At 34.5% G+C, this 14,796-nt stretch overlaps 1 pseudogene; it reads left to right on the top strand.

Moving 5' to 3' along the window:
- Nucleotides 1–1,056: 1,056 nt before the first annotated feature.
- Nucleotides 1,057–7,794, top strand: LOC127084874 (probable disease resistance protein At4g27220; annotated as a pseudogene).
- The last annotated feature ends 7,002 nt before the right edge of the window (nt 7,795–14,796 follow it).

Raw genomic sequence — 14,796 nt, 5'->3', positions numbered from 1 at the left:
CGCAAAATCAAGACATGCAATTCTGTTACGATTCCGATTGTGAGTTCTACACGAATTCAAGAAATGAAATCAATCACACACGCCTCATCGTAAACTCGTGTTTCCTTATGAATCTTGCATGTGAATCGAACCGGAGCTCTAGATGTCAATTGTTGGCGCACAAGGTTAAAAATGAAGATGGAAAAGAAAATAGAGAGAAAAATGTAACAAACTTTTGAATGAAATATGATATTGTGCAATTTTGTTACACAACTTGTTTAAATACAAAAATTAAAAATGCCACGTAGGCAAAATGCTAACCTACGATAATTGAGCAATGCACCTTTTGAAAACTTAAAACAACTACAACTCAAAAGCTAACACTAAGATTCTGAGCACCAACTTCTCAGCTACGATGAGTAAGATTCTAAAGTCTATAGCTTCCGAACAACAACACTTATGAACTATGAGTTATATATAATACCTGTATGAAATTCCTTTGAGGACGACCACTGTTAATAAAAGACTCCCCCGACGTCAAACATGCCCGACGAGTCTTGGGGATAACTTTTTTGTGTCGGCCAAAGACCCGGGATCCACAACTCCGTGTCGGCCAAAGATCTGAGACTCTCTACTCTACGTGGGCCAAATTCCAATATCACGAGACTCATTATCTAACCTACTCCACCAGGAACTATGTATAAATACCTTTGTAAAGAGTTTTAAGGTACACAATCTCTAATCTCCACTTTCACTTCTACTATCTTGAACCTTAAACTGCCTTGGACGTTGAAGTGCTAACTATATAGGTACCCCTGAGTCCATCGTATCAGAAATAACAACACTAATTAACGACACCGCATCAATGTCGATCTCTCTGATTCAAAAACACTATGATAGAAACCTTCTATCCACGGTGTCGTATCAGCGTGGTGCATCAGAAATTCCATTTCACCATAATTTTTGCAATCATCATTATTTATGATTCTGCAATAATGGAACAAATTAAAAGTTTCATATTTCGCCGATAAAATTAGGACATGTCACTTGTAACAATACACTTATTTGATTGGGTAATGAACTTGTTGCCATTTTAAATTAGTTAAATAAAGAAAAAGAGAAAACTTCTTTACACTTTCACACTACCCTGGCTCTCCGCTCACCGCAAACACCACCCCCTTGGCCTTCACACCACCCTCTCTTGCTATCGAGAAAACTACAACTTTTATTCATATATAGGCAAAACTAAAGATTTTCACACGAAAACAAATTCTTGCTTTCGAGACACACCCTCTATCGCTCTCGTCCAGACCTAAGTATGTTTCTCTCTAAAACCCTAATTTTATAATTTCTGTTTTAAGTTTTACTAAATCTTTATTGTAACAATAATATACACGTGTTTATTTGATTTCCAATCAAGTGATAAACTAACTTGTTTTCAATATTCAATAATGTGTTCAAATCAAGGATCGACCATGGGAACCGTGAATTGACTCTTCAAAATATTGCTAATTCTCAGTCTTTTGTGGTCAATTGCATACATTTGATGAGGTATGATTTTAGACACTTTTCTCAATGTTAATTTTTACATCACTATTGGTTTCTCCACGCAATTGACCTAAGCTAAAACAATTTATTATTTTTTGTTCAAAATTAATTTAAAAGTTATATGAGAATGAAAATTTGCATTTGGTTTCACGTTATAGGTTCAAGTGGTGTTGTTATTGGGTGAATATTATCGGGCCTCAACAAAATTTCTTTGACAGGCCTCCATGGAGGATGTAAAAATATCATCCAGATATGGTTGGAATTGTGGGAGGCATGAAAGATTTGACTTCTCTCCATCTTACAAGTTTCAGAGAGATAGAATGCATCTTCGATGCAACCTATGATTTCACGGAAGATGATTTGATTCCCAACTTGTTTAAGTTAAACTTTAAGCTTTTGGAAAACGTGACAGTATTGTTTGAGAAACTAGAACTACTTGATATACAAATTTGCAAGCAGTTGCACATCATTTTTCCCAGTGAACGAAAGTACCTCAAATACAAGGAGATGTTGTGAATGGGTCGCAATGACTACGGTTTTCAAGGCTTATTTGATTCGATGCCACTAAAAAACTCCGACTCCGACGAAAAGGGTAAGATTGATAAAGATCATTAATGCGAAAAGGGTAAAATTGCTGAGGATCTTTGTGGACCAACTGTCAACTGAACTTGGAATGTTGAATGGTCACGAAAGTTTCTTAATTTTGCAGAACTCAGAAATATTGAAACCAATTTCCTTAAAAATGAGTTCGGAAATTCAGTTGACAGTTGGTCAACAAAGAGACCCAGCGTCGTGCATCGATAACTCTGAGCAGGCTAAATTGCTTGTTCGGATTAATGGTCTTTATCAACCTTGTCCTTTTCGTCGGAATTTTTTTAGTAGCATTGGATCAAAGAAACCGTGTTCATTGTGATCCAATTGACAAAGTTGTGAAATCGTAGTCATTGCGACCCAACTTATGTTGTCTTTTGTGGTCAATTGCATACATTTGATGAGGTATGATTTAAGACACTTTTGATTTAAGACACTTTTCTCAATGTTAATTTTTACATCACTATTGATTTCTCGACGCAATTGACCAAAGCTAAAACAATTGATTGATTTTTGTTCAAAATCAATTTAAGTTATTTGAGAATGAAAATTTGCATTTGGTTTCACGTTATAGGTTCAAGTGGTGTTGTTGTTATTGGGTGAATGACAGCTCAAGCGGCATATACCATATGTGAACGTCGTGCCTCAACAAAGTTAGAGGGTATATTTTCTAGTTGTTGAAGAGTAATGTTATTAACACAAAGTCAGAGGGCATTCACATGTCTTCACAATTCACTAAGTAGATTAGACTGGATAATCATTCTCTATTATGCTCATAATATATTTCTGATAAGCATATAAATGAAAGTGGTGTTTTTTTTTGTAGTGTATCTCAATGCAAGACATATAGGAGTTGATTACGAAGCACTGCAAACAAGAAACTTAATACAAAGGTTGAACATTAATTGATTCAAGAAGGAAGAACTCTTGAAAGGCTAAAGAAAATGCACCTTAGTAACCTTTAAGATTATTGACGTGATTATCATTATGAATTAAGGGGAGTTACCCGATAAATTTTACCACAATAATGCTATAGGTACATGTTATAAGGAGATTAGCCTGAAAATTTTACTTAGAAAATGTTGATTGTAGAAACTCCCCTTAATTTTTTTCTTTCACCTAATAGAATCTGCAAAACAAATTCCAATTTATGCAGGATCGAGGCTGAGCAAGAAAAGCCGGAAAGGATTGGTCCAAATGTATATAGTATTCAGAATGAGTAAAAGCATGGAAGGGAGATACATCTCGTGAAGCTATTCAGAAACATTTTGAAGAAACCGGTGAAGATGAAACTACTCAACTAGTTGAAATGTTTCCCCACCAAACTGGCCAAGAGTATCGCATGATGACGGGGACTGATATTCGCATCCAGAGGGATCCTTTAGCAATAATGCAAATGACAGAGGATCAAATAAAGCAAAGTATTGACTTTCATGTATGTATATTTTTTTCAGTCTTCAAGTCATCTTGTTTTTTCCCATTCATCTTACTTTTTACGGTTCGATGATTATTAAACTCTAACTAACATTATTTGCAAAAGAATCACTAGACCCTACACCTAAAAGTTTAAGAAATTAAATTTTACCTCTAGGTATCTTTGTTAAACCACTCACTATTTGCACTCATATGACTTTATACGTTATGTGTTGACATCTACTGTTCATATACTTGCTTACTTCGGTTCAAATACTTGTTTCCCTTCTTTCTGTAGTATGGATTAGAGATCGAGTTTATAACTGTGAACTAATTCAAGATCCAGATAAAGTGATTGACTACAGGGGACCAAGGTTTTCACAAAATACTTGTTTCCCTTAAAGAAGCGTAGGCTCTTGTACAAAGGACAGAGACAGACCTCAATTGTTTTCAAGGATGGTTTCCAACATGTAGTCGGTATCGAGGCAATGGAGAAATTCAAAGGCAAAAGCAATGATATTAATCCATTTTCTCATCTTGCTCCACTACCAGGTATTCAGTATCTGTCATCTGAAGACTACATTTATTTTGAATAAACAAAAATGGCTTATAGACAAATCTGGGAAGCACTTAAGGACGATCACATCTCTATAATTGGAGTGCACAGAGAGGGTGGATCTGGCAAAACAGCCCTTGTAACAGAAGTTGGCAAAAAGGCTGAGGAATTGGATATGTTTGATAAGGTTATATCTATCACAGTGTCTCGAACTCCAAATATTAGAGACATTCAAGGAAAAATTGCAGATATGTTAAACATGAGATTGGGGGAAGAAAGTGAAGAGGGAAGAGCACAGCGTTTATGGTTGTGTTTACAAGAAAAGAAGTGAATTCTTATAATAGTAGACGATATATGGAGAGGGTTTCGTTTGATGAATATAGGAATTCGATTAGACAGTGTTAACGATCAGACTTTGAAGATCCTCATAACCACTAATAACGAGCGTATTTGTACATCAATGGAATGTCAAAAGATTACTCATTTGGAGCTCTTGTTCGAAGATGAATCTTGGATTTTCTTCCAAAAATTTGCAAGAGTTGATGACGTACACTCCAAAAATTTGCCACAGGAAATCTGCAATGAATGTGAAAGACTTCCCCTAACAATCAAAATTGTGGAGTCGTCTTTAAAAGGAAGGCCTGAAAGTGAATGGTGTCGGGCGTTAAAGAAGTTGAGGGATTCAAAGGCATCTAATGACGAAGGAGGAGTGACTTCTACTTTTAGCTGCCTTAAATTATGCTTTGGTTATTTGCTAAGGCCGGAAACAAAACAACTCTTTCTGATGTGTTCTCTTTTTCCCGAAGACTATCACATCCCAATAGAAGATTTGTTGAGGTATGCAGTTGGACTGAGTGTGGAGGAAAGAATATCGTTACCGTCAAGACGAAGCTTATTTGAAGTAAACATCAGCCAACTTTTAGACTCAGGTTTGCTGATGCGGGGTTCCGTGAAGATGCACGACGTGGTTCATGACGCAGCCTTATGGATCGCAAATAGATCGGATAAAGGCAAAATGTTGATAAATGTGGACAAACCTCTTAGCATTGTGGCAGAGGACAACAAAATAAGAGATTGCTTTGCAGTATCCTCGTGGTGGTATAATGAAAGTCCCTCTTTCTGTCAATTGCACGCTCCAAATCTTAAAATGCTATTGCTAAATATAAGTGCTTATGGGTCATTGAATTCCCTGGATTTATCGCATTTAACATTTGAAGGAATACAAGGGCTTGAGGTGTTTTCTCTAACTATCAACTACAAAACAGCACCATTATCATTACCTCCATCTATCCAATCATTGACAAATGTTCCAGCTTTGTGTTTAAATGGATTGGAGTTTGCTGACATTTCTTTCATAGAAAGTTTAATAAGACTTGAGGTTCTTGATTTGCGACGTTCAACGAAGTTCCTATTGAAATAGGAAAACTCTTACGTCTAAAGCTGCTAGATTTGTCTGAATGCCGTACTTTTGAAAAAGCCTATAATGGGGCAATTGGGAAATGTTCACAACTAGAGGAATTATATGCTTCAGCATGCTACCCAGAAGAGCATGTTTCTGAGATTGCTATGGATATTGGTATTCTCCCAAATTTACAAAGATTTAAGTTTAGTGATCAAATAACACTCAAATTAAAAGATTGTAATATCTCAAATTTGATGGCATCTGAAAAACAATTTTGCAAATAGGTAAAAAAAATTCTTTGACAGGCCTCCATGGAGGATGTAAAAATGTCATCCCTGGTATGGTTGGAATTGTGGGAGGCATATGCATCTTTGATGCAACCTATGATTTCAAGGAAGATGATTTGATTCCCAACTTGGTCCTTAAACCTTAAACTTTTGGAAAACTTGACAGTATTGTGTCGAGGTCCACCTCTGGAAGTGCTAAGCTACCTTAAGAAACTAGAACTACTTGATATACAAATTTGCAAGCAGTTGCGCATCATTTTTCCCCGTCATCAAAAGTACCTCAAATACAAGCAGCAGCTACAAGCAGATGCGTCACAACATCGTCAGTTGGGTCGCAAACAATCTAGCCTGCTCAGAGTTGCCGTTGCACGACGTTTGGTCTCTTTAGAGTCTTTAACAGTTGAGGATCTTGGTTGAGGAACTGCCATTTGGGTTTTAGAAGAAATTGCCGAGGATTTTTGTTGACCAATTCTTAACTGAATTTCCAAATTCATTTTTAAGAAAATGATTTTAAGATTTTTGAGTTTATGTAAAGTTAAGAAAAGAAAGAAGAAATTTTCGTGGAAGATTTTCGTGTAATGAAGTTTTCCCTATATATATACACCGAACCATTCAATATGGTCTTGGTGTTTATATATAGGGACAAATTCATTACACGAAAATCTTCCACGAAAGTGTCTTCTCTTAATTTTATAGAAGTTCAAAAATTAATTTCTTCAAAAATGAATTCGGAGTTTCAGTTGACAGTTGGTAACAAAGATAAAGATCCTTAACAATTTTTTCGGAAATCCAGATTACAGTTCCTCAATCAAGATCCTCAACCGTTCGAGACCCTAAAGAGACCAAGCGTCGTGCAACGGCAACTCTGAGCAGGTTAGATTGCTTGTTCGTAGTAATGGTCTTTATCAACCTTACCCTTTTCCTTGGAGTTTTTTAGTGACATCGGATCAAAGAAGTCTTAAAAACCATAGTCATTGCGACCCAATTGACGATGTTGTGAAACCGTAGTCAAGAACTAGAACAAATTGTTGCAGGAAATGAAGAACCAAAGCTAAAATCTATGTATGTCTACAATTGCAACAAGTTGAAAAGCCTTTTCCCTCTTGCTATGGTCAGAATGTTTCCACAACTAAGCATATAGTCAAGTTGAAGAGGTATTTAGACATTCCCGGAGGAGACGCTATTATCATGGAAATGGAAGTTGTGCTTCCAAACTTGACGCATAATATTGGATGATCTATCGAATTCTGTAGATATCCGCATATATAACTGCCCCAAAACTGTTCCAAGCTTTAGAAAAATTCAGGTAACTCTTTTTCCTTGTTAACTAGAATATTTTGACTTATTTCTTAATTTTTGAAAATAATAAATATTTAGTTCAATGTTAGGATAATGAGATAGAAACCAATCTCGAAGCTTCATTTTGAATATTTCTTATAACTCCTCTTTCACTCGGTTTGCACTGGATTTTGTATGGACTTGCTGAAGATATATTACTTAATCATTTATGGGAGTTAAAAAAGCAACATAAAATAGTTTTTATTTGAAAATTCAATAAAAAAATTCAAATACATTATTTGAGTGTATCTGGTGTGAAGATATTTCATTAGCTAACCGAAAATTTGATTTTGTTGTTGATTAAGATGAAACTGAAAGAAGAAGAAGAAAAAGCAAGATTAGAATATGTTCATTCTTTTTATTTGCTCTAACTTTCAAAACTGGAAAAAGAAGAAAATGCAAGGTTAGAAGATGATGATTTTTTTATTCGCACTCACTTTCGAAACTGAAAAAAGAAGAAAAGACAAGATTAGAAGATGATGATTCTTTTTATTTGCTCTCACTTTTGAATAAGTAAGGATGTTTAAGAGCCTGACAATATCAATGTTTTATTTGCACATGAATTTGTGTCCGTCTAGTTCTTGTAATTCTGATGAAGATGGATCATCATTTTATTTGTTTAGACTTTACAAACACCTTGTAAGTTGTGTGGAATAAGGATGTGGTTAGTTGCATATGAATTAATTTTGAACCTGTGCACTATGTATTACTATTTATCACGATTTTCACAATGATTTTCAGTTGCATATGTAACATGCTAGAGTATATATTCTTTCATGTTTCATTGTTACAAATTTGCAAGTGTGAGATAATGAACGATGAAGTTTGGAATGATCTACATGCCAAGATTGTGTGAATGAATTTTGATTTTTAGTCTTAAAAAAGTATTTTGAGAATCAAATCTCAAAACTTTTTTTAAGAAAAAAATATAATATTATATACTAAGTGATTTTATTTTAAAAAATATTTTAGAGATGAAAAAAGTAATACTTGTTTGATAGATTTATTTTCAAATTAATTATCAAATTTAAAAAAAAAAACTTATTTTAAATGTATTTTATTTTTTATAATCATTTTCTTTTAATATATTTAATTGAATGTTGATATAGTTCATAATATTTAATATAATGTTTATTATATAAAATTTATACGTGAAATTCATAATATACTTTTAGGATATATTTTAATATTTTCGAATTAATTGTGTTTATATATCTTTGGTTGATACTATACAAATCATGTTTATATCTAATCTATTCTATTTTACATTAATTATCTTTATATTTGCATTATCTAATCTATTCTATTTTACGTTAATTATCTTTATATTTGCATTAAGTGAATATATATTTATTGAACATAACATAATTATAAAGTCAATTGGTTTGTGTTTTTTATTTTAGTCCATGCTTTATTATTTTTTTATAAAGTCTTTTAGTGTTGATTTTCATTTGATTTTAGTCCCCGGCGACATCTCCGTTATAAAAAAGGCGAGGCGGCTAATGTTGTTGATGTGACTTTATTTTTTTAAAGTCTCATTTAATGGATTTGTGGATTATATAGTTTGGTGGCATTAAAGCGAATGACTAAATTCAAAAGAAAGTGTTATTTCAAAAATCATATTCTTCTTCCTCATTCCTCAATTTCTGCTTTATCTTCTTCTTTTATCCATTTCTGCACATTGAAGCTTGTCTAACTCTTCTGTTGGAAACTCAACTTTATTTCAAATCTCAGAATGTGGTTGCAATTAATCAAAGAGGATGTTCGTGTCCATGTTCAATTCCATTGAAAACCCTAAAAAAGGATATCAAGTGAACCTAGAATCCCAATTGCTTGTAATTGCTCAAAGGTTGTGAAGGACTTAACTAGCATTATGAAAGACTCTTAGTGTAGAAAAAACGAGGAGATGAAGTTTGACATTGAAAAGAACAAAGCATGGTTGTTTAAGATTTTGTTGATTGTCTCTTGGATATTCTTCTTTGCATACTTATTGATTTGTACTTGATGTTTGTAAAATGATTCTGAATATAATAATTGGAACATGTATCTTTTTGTGTTTCATCCCTGTAAGTTTGGTAGTTTATGAGTTTCATCCATATAATGGTTCATTAACGAATGCAGTTGAAGATTTTGCAAGATTTACATAATTGTTATGTACGTAATACATACATTACATTCAAAGGTATCTACTTGATGTATGTGCAGTGTTTGAATGTAATAATTTAATATTTTTAATGTTAGTATGTAATTGGTTTTTGTCCCTCTAAGTTTGAGTTTTGTTTTGCTTTCATCCTTGTACCTTAATGAATGACCTTAATGCCGGTTAGCGATGAATGTTAAAGATGAAGGTTGATGATAGAGGTTGAAGATTGAAGATGGAGGTTGAAGATGGAGGTTGAAGATTGGGGTTGGAGATAGATGTTGAGGTTGAAGATGGAGGTGAGAGATAAAGGTTAAAGGTTGAAGATGGAGGTTGGAGATAGAGGTTGGAGGTTCAAGATGAAGGTTGGAGATTTAAAAATGGAGGATGAAGATGAAGAAAAAAATGGAGGTCGGAGGTTGGAGATGAAGAAAAAATGGAGGATGGATGTTAGAGATGAGTAAAAGTAAAGGCTAAAGATGAAATAACGGAGATGAGAAAAAATGGAGGTTGGAGATTAGAGATAAGAAAAAAAATGGAAGTTATAGGTTGGAGATGAATTAAGGAAGAAGAAGATGAATTCGTAAAATTAATTTTCTGGATTTCGTCCTCCCATGCCGCAATGTTTGTCATGTCAATGTTTTTGTAATGAAAAGTTAACATTATAGACTAAAATAAAAAATACGTCAACTTATAAGGTCTTATTCACTATTTAAACATGATTATAATTATAAATGTCAAATAAATATGGTCTTAATTGCCAATATATATATATATATATATATATATATATATATATATATATATATATATATATATATATATATATATATATATATATATATATATATATATATATATATTAGGGTTAAATATATGTCATCCCTGTTAATGTAGCAAGTTTTGATTTCACCCCATATAAATTATTTTTTGTGATTCCCTCGATAAAGATCCTGGGGTCACATTTTCGCTTAGAATCTAAAAATATGTCCTATGTGGCATTGGGAAACTTACTGACTGTGTATTTAGTATCCCCTTGAAAACCTATGACTCACAATTGTTCATTTCACCCAAAATAAAAATCGGAGAAGACGAAGTTACAGTTCAATCACGGTGGAGCGAAGCAAAGGACGATCTCCATCCCGAAGAAGACACGGACGAATCGCAAATGTCACAGGTTTGTTTAGAAGTTTCGTTTAAAAGTCGTTCTTAACTATTTTCACGTTGTACTTTGGTTTAATATTTTTGTTATCTCTAATTTCAGAACATGCAAGTGTTTAATGTTGTATTTCACCATGGAGGGGAATTTGTAAGGTTGAATGACGGTGACACGATATACATGGGTGGTGTTTCGACCATAGTGTTTGGGAAACTCATTGATAAGTGGTCAATGGTTAACATTCATAAGTTGGTGAATGAGTGGGGTTACATAGAAGGGACGTGCAGAATATGAACCAAAATTCTTGACATAGATGAAAACGTTTTCTAGATTAGGAATAATGATGGTGCTTACGATTTTGCTGCATACGCTTCTACGACCGAAGTAGATGGGGAAATATTTGTGGAGCATGATGTCACTGGTATAGAAATCATAGTAAAGAGTCCTAGGTGTGTGAATGAGATGGTAGAGTTAGATGGATGTGATGATGAGGGAGTTGAAGGGTTTAATGATAGTGAGAATGAAAGAACCACTGCTATTGCAGATGGAATTGATGTTTCTCTACCCATTAATGAGGGTACCATAGTTGTTGGACTGTTAACTGGTTCCAAAAAGAAGAAATGGAAAGATGATGAATATGTTAATGATGAGCTAGACAACTTTGATCCAGATGTTTATGATGATGATAATTGGCCTAAGTTTGATAAGTTTAGGAAAGACCAACTGAATAAGAATTTTAAGTTTAAGTGGGGTATGCAATTCAATTCTCTAGATGACTTTAGAGAGACAATTCGTGAGTGGTCAGTATTAAATGGTAAGGGAATTACTTTTGTGAAAAATGAGAGTTTCATGGCTAAATATGGTTTTCTAATGTTATACTCTAAAGTGGGTCATAAACACACTTATGCTATAAAGACAATAATAGACAACCACACATGTGTTAGGATTTTGGATAATAGATCTGCAATTTTTAATGTGGTGTGTATGCATTTACACATTGATTTTTTAATTTGTTTTTTCAATTTTATTGATTAGTAAACTATTCATTTTACGGTTTTTATGGTGTTGGATTATGTATTAACTTTTTAAATTCAAATGAATCTTTTTGTTATTTTTATTTTCAAACTGAAAACACTTTTTTTATTAAAAAAATGCTCAAGTTAAATAACACATAAAATAATACAACTAATAATAAAAGAGAATAAATATTTGATTAGTATAATTTATTGGATCTAAGAAGAATGGTATGTGATTGATTGATACAGACAGACTGCCACATTATTGGACGAGTGCCTAAATAAGGGCTACCCAAAGTAGAGCTACAATTAGGTAGCCACATAAAGGACTACCGCGAGATAGCCTAAAGAAGGGTTGACAAGAGATAGTCTAAAGAAGGGCTACCATGAGGTAGCCCAAAGAACGGTTACCTCGATGTAGCCCAAAAGAATGACTACATTGAGGTCTCCTACGGAAGGGCTATCTTGAGGATGCCCAAAGAAGGAATACCATAAGGTAGCCCAAAGAATGACAATCTCGAGATCTCCCACATAACGGCTGCCTCGAGGCCGTCCAGAGAAGGACTACTATCTGGTAGCCTAAAGAAGGGATACCATGAGGTAGTCCAAAGAATGACTACCACGAAGTGGCCCAAAGGATGGTTACCTCGAGGTAGTCAAAATAATGACTACCTTGAGGTCTCTCATATAGAAGTACTATCTTAAGATCAACCAAAGAAGTGATAATGTGGGGTGGTCCAAAGAAGGACTACCGTTACATAGTCTAAAGAAAGATTGATATGTGATTGCTTAAAGAAAGGATATCATATGGTAGCCCGAAGAATAGTTACCTCTAGGTAACCTAAAGAATGACTACCTTTAGGTCTCTCAAACGAAAGGGATATCTCGAGTTTGTCAAAATAATGGATGCCATGAGATATCCCAAAGAAGAGCTACCATGAGGTAGCCCAAAGAATGACTACCTCGAGGTGTCCCACAAAAGAGCTACCTCGAGATCGCCCATAGAAGGGTTATTTTAAAATTCAATTTTCAAAAACTTGTTTTTAAGAAAAAAATTTAATAAAATATGTTAGTAATTTTTATTTAAGATATATTTTAGAGATGAAAAATATTAAGAAGAGTTGTCCCTTCCAGATGGCGGCAATTCTCCCGCCTTTACGAATATATATATATAGTGAGAGACTTTGTATGTAAGCGTTGTGCTTATGATGTAATGATCAGTCCTCTTTTCTGTTAGGGGAAGAATATTTATAGGGGATTTTGGGCCAAAAAGTTAGGAAACTCAAAGAGGTGGTAACCGTTCCCCCTTGACTGGGGGAGATTGTTGACTACCTATTTTTCAGGAAGTTGTGGTGTGACTCAGTCTACATAACTGGAGGAGGAATAAAGGCAATGTGTATGTATCTATTTATGATGGCGAGACCCCATACTAAGCAAAGGAAATGCCCAGACGAGACCTCGTGGGGAAGGAACCCTTGTGTCGCCCTTATTTAGGACTTTTACAAATATAACATTATACAATCCCTCAAGGACAAGGACTTGTAAAGGGCGGAGTATTTTAAAGATTTTTTAAGATTTTTTTCAGTGGTCTAGGGCAAGCCTTTTGATGAGAGAGAACTGAGTCTTTTTAATGGGGGCAAGTCCCTCAGCTGGATGCGAACTTTTTAATGGGAGGAAAGTCCCTCAATTGAAAGAGACCTTTTTAATGTGAGATGAGTCCTTCAGTTTGGGGCGAGAGAATGTGGGAACGAACCCCCCCCCCCCCCTCTATTGGGATGTGAGTCATCATTTTTTCCCAAATGTTTCAGGTTAATCAAACGTTAGGGGAAGACGCCAGTTTCATTTGATTGATTTAAAGACGTCAAAACATCAATCAATAAGGAAAGTTTGACTGCTAAATGAGGAGCGCATGGGTAGCATTTAATGCAACTAATGATGACTTTCTTGAGAAGTCCAGATTAATCCCTTTTCTTACACGTGTCCTTTTGGTGTACAAACGTTTCCACTTCTTACGGTAGTTATTCCCTTGAGTGGATGCATTACTTACGAGGTTGGACTCCTACAAAAAAGAGTTGGCTCATTGTTTTAAGAAATGTTTTTCCTTTTTGCTTCAGAATCTCCCTTTTTTACTTCGTATGAAAAATATATTAGTCCAGGACAAATCTCTAAAAAGATTCTCCTTTTTTTATGAAACTTAAGTTATGCATGAAACAAGATGGCCAACGCATGACTAAAATTTAGCTACGCCTCTGGCATAAAAACCAAAGAATTGCTACTTTTTAGTGCTCCTAGACCCAACTTTCCCACATCAAAAGAAAGATTATTACATTAGTATTTTTGACATAACTGACGGTGCCTCATACGAACTTATGAAACTCAAGTTACGCATGAAACAAGACGGTCAATCCTCTTCTATGTCTACCTGCAATTTTATGTGTTTCTCTCTCTATTGAACAGATCCAAAAACTCGTCTGTTTTTCCTATTTGAGTTATCACCGTCTCAAAAACACATAGATAAACCTAGCCATTAAAAGGGAAAAAAATTAGGATTAACAACAACATATTTTATCAACTAGATCTCTCATAACATAAGGCATCAACACATTATAAAAAATTTAACTCTCGCCTTATCACAAGGCAACAACAAAATTAATTTAATTCTCACCATATCATTAAGTCTCAAAAAAATCTCAATTCAACATTCTCCTTATCGCAAGGCAACAATATATATTATCAATTTAACTTCCGCCTTATCATACGGTGTAACCATCATTCATTCAATGAATTTCCCATTATCAAAAGATATCAACATAGATTATCAAATCAGAGTCAAATATCGATCAAGTACAAAAATAAAAACATTATCATAGTATATCGTTGAATAGTTATGTTAACAAGACCTTTGGCGTCATCCAATTTCTTCTCGAGTCCTTTGTGGATTACTTTGTTTGCTGACTCGGCTTGTCTGTTGGCTAGAGGGTGTGACACAAATATAAACTTTTTCTGGACCCCCAGATCTTTGTAGAAGCCAATAACCACGGTACTGGTGAATTGGGTTCCATTGTCTGAAACAATGGCATCAGGGATACCATATTGGCACAGGATCCTCTACTAGTATAAGCATTTGACTCTTCCTGTCATGACTTTTGCCTTTGCCTATGGCTCTATCCATTTAGTGAAATAGTCCACACCTACTATCAGGAACTTCAACTGTTCTAGAGCCAGAGGGAACAGACCAAGGATGTCCACGTCCCACAGGCAGAAGGGCCTGGGCGAAATCATTTGTAACACCCTAAACTCTGAAACTTACTTAAAAAGAATTACACGAGAATTTAAGGTGTCACCGACGACAACTCTTTGAAAACAA

This window comes from Lathyrus oleraceus, chromosome 5 (assembly GCF_024323335.1).
Source record: "Lathyrus oleraceus cultivar Zhongwan6 chromosome 5, CAAS_Psat_ZW6_1.0, whole genome shotgun sequence".
Lineage (NCBI taxonomy): Eukaryota > Viridiplantae > Streptophyta > Magnoliopsida > Fabales > Fabaceae > Lathyrus > Lathyrus oleraceus.
This window is presented reverse-complemented; position numbering and strand designations above follow the sequence as displayed.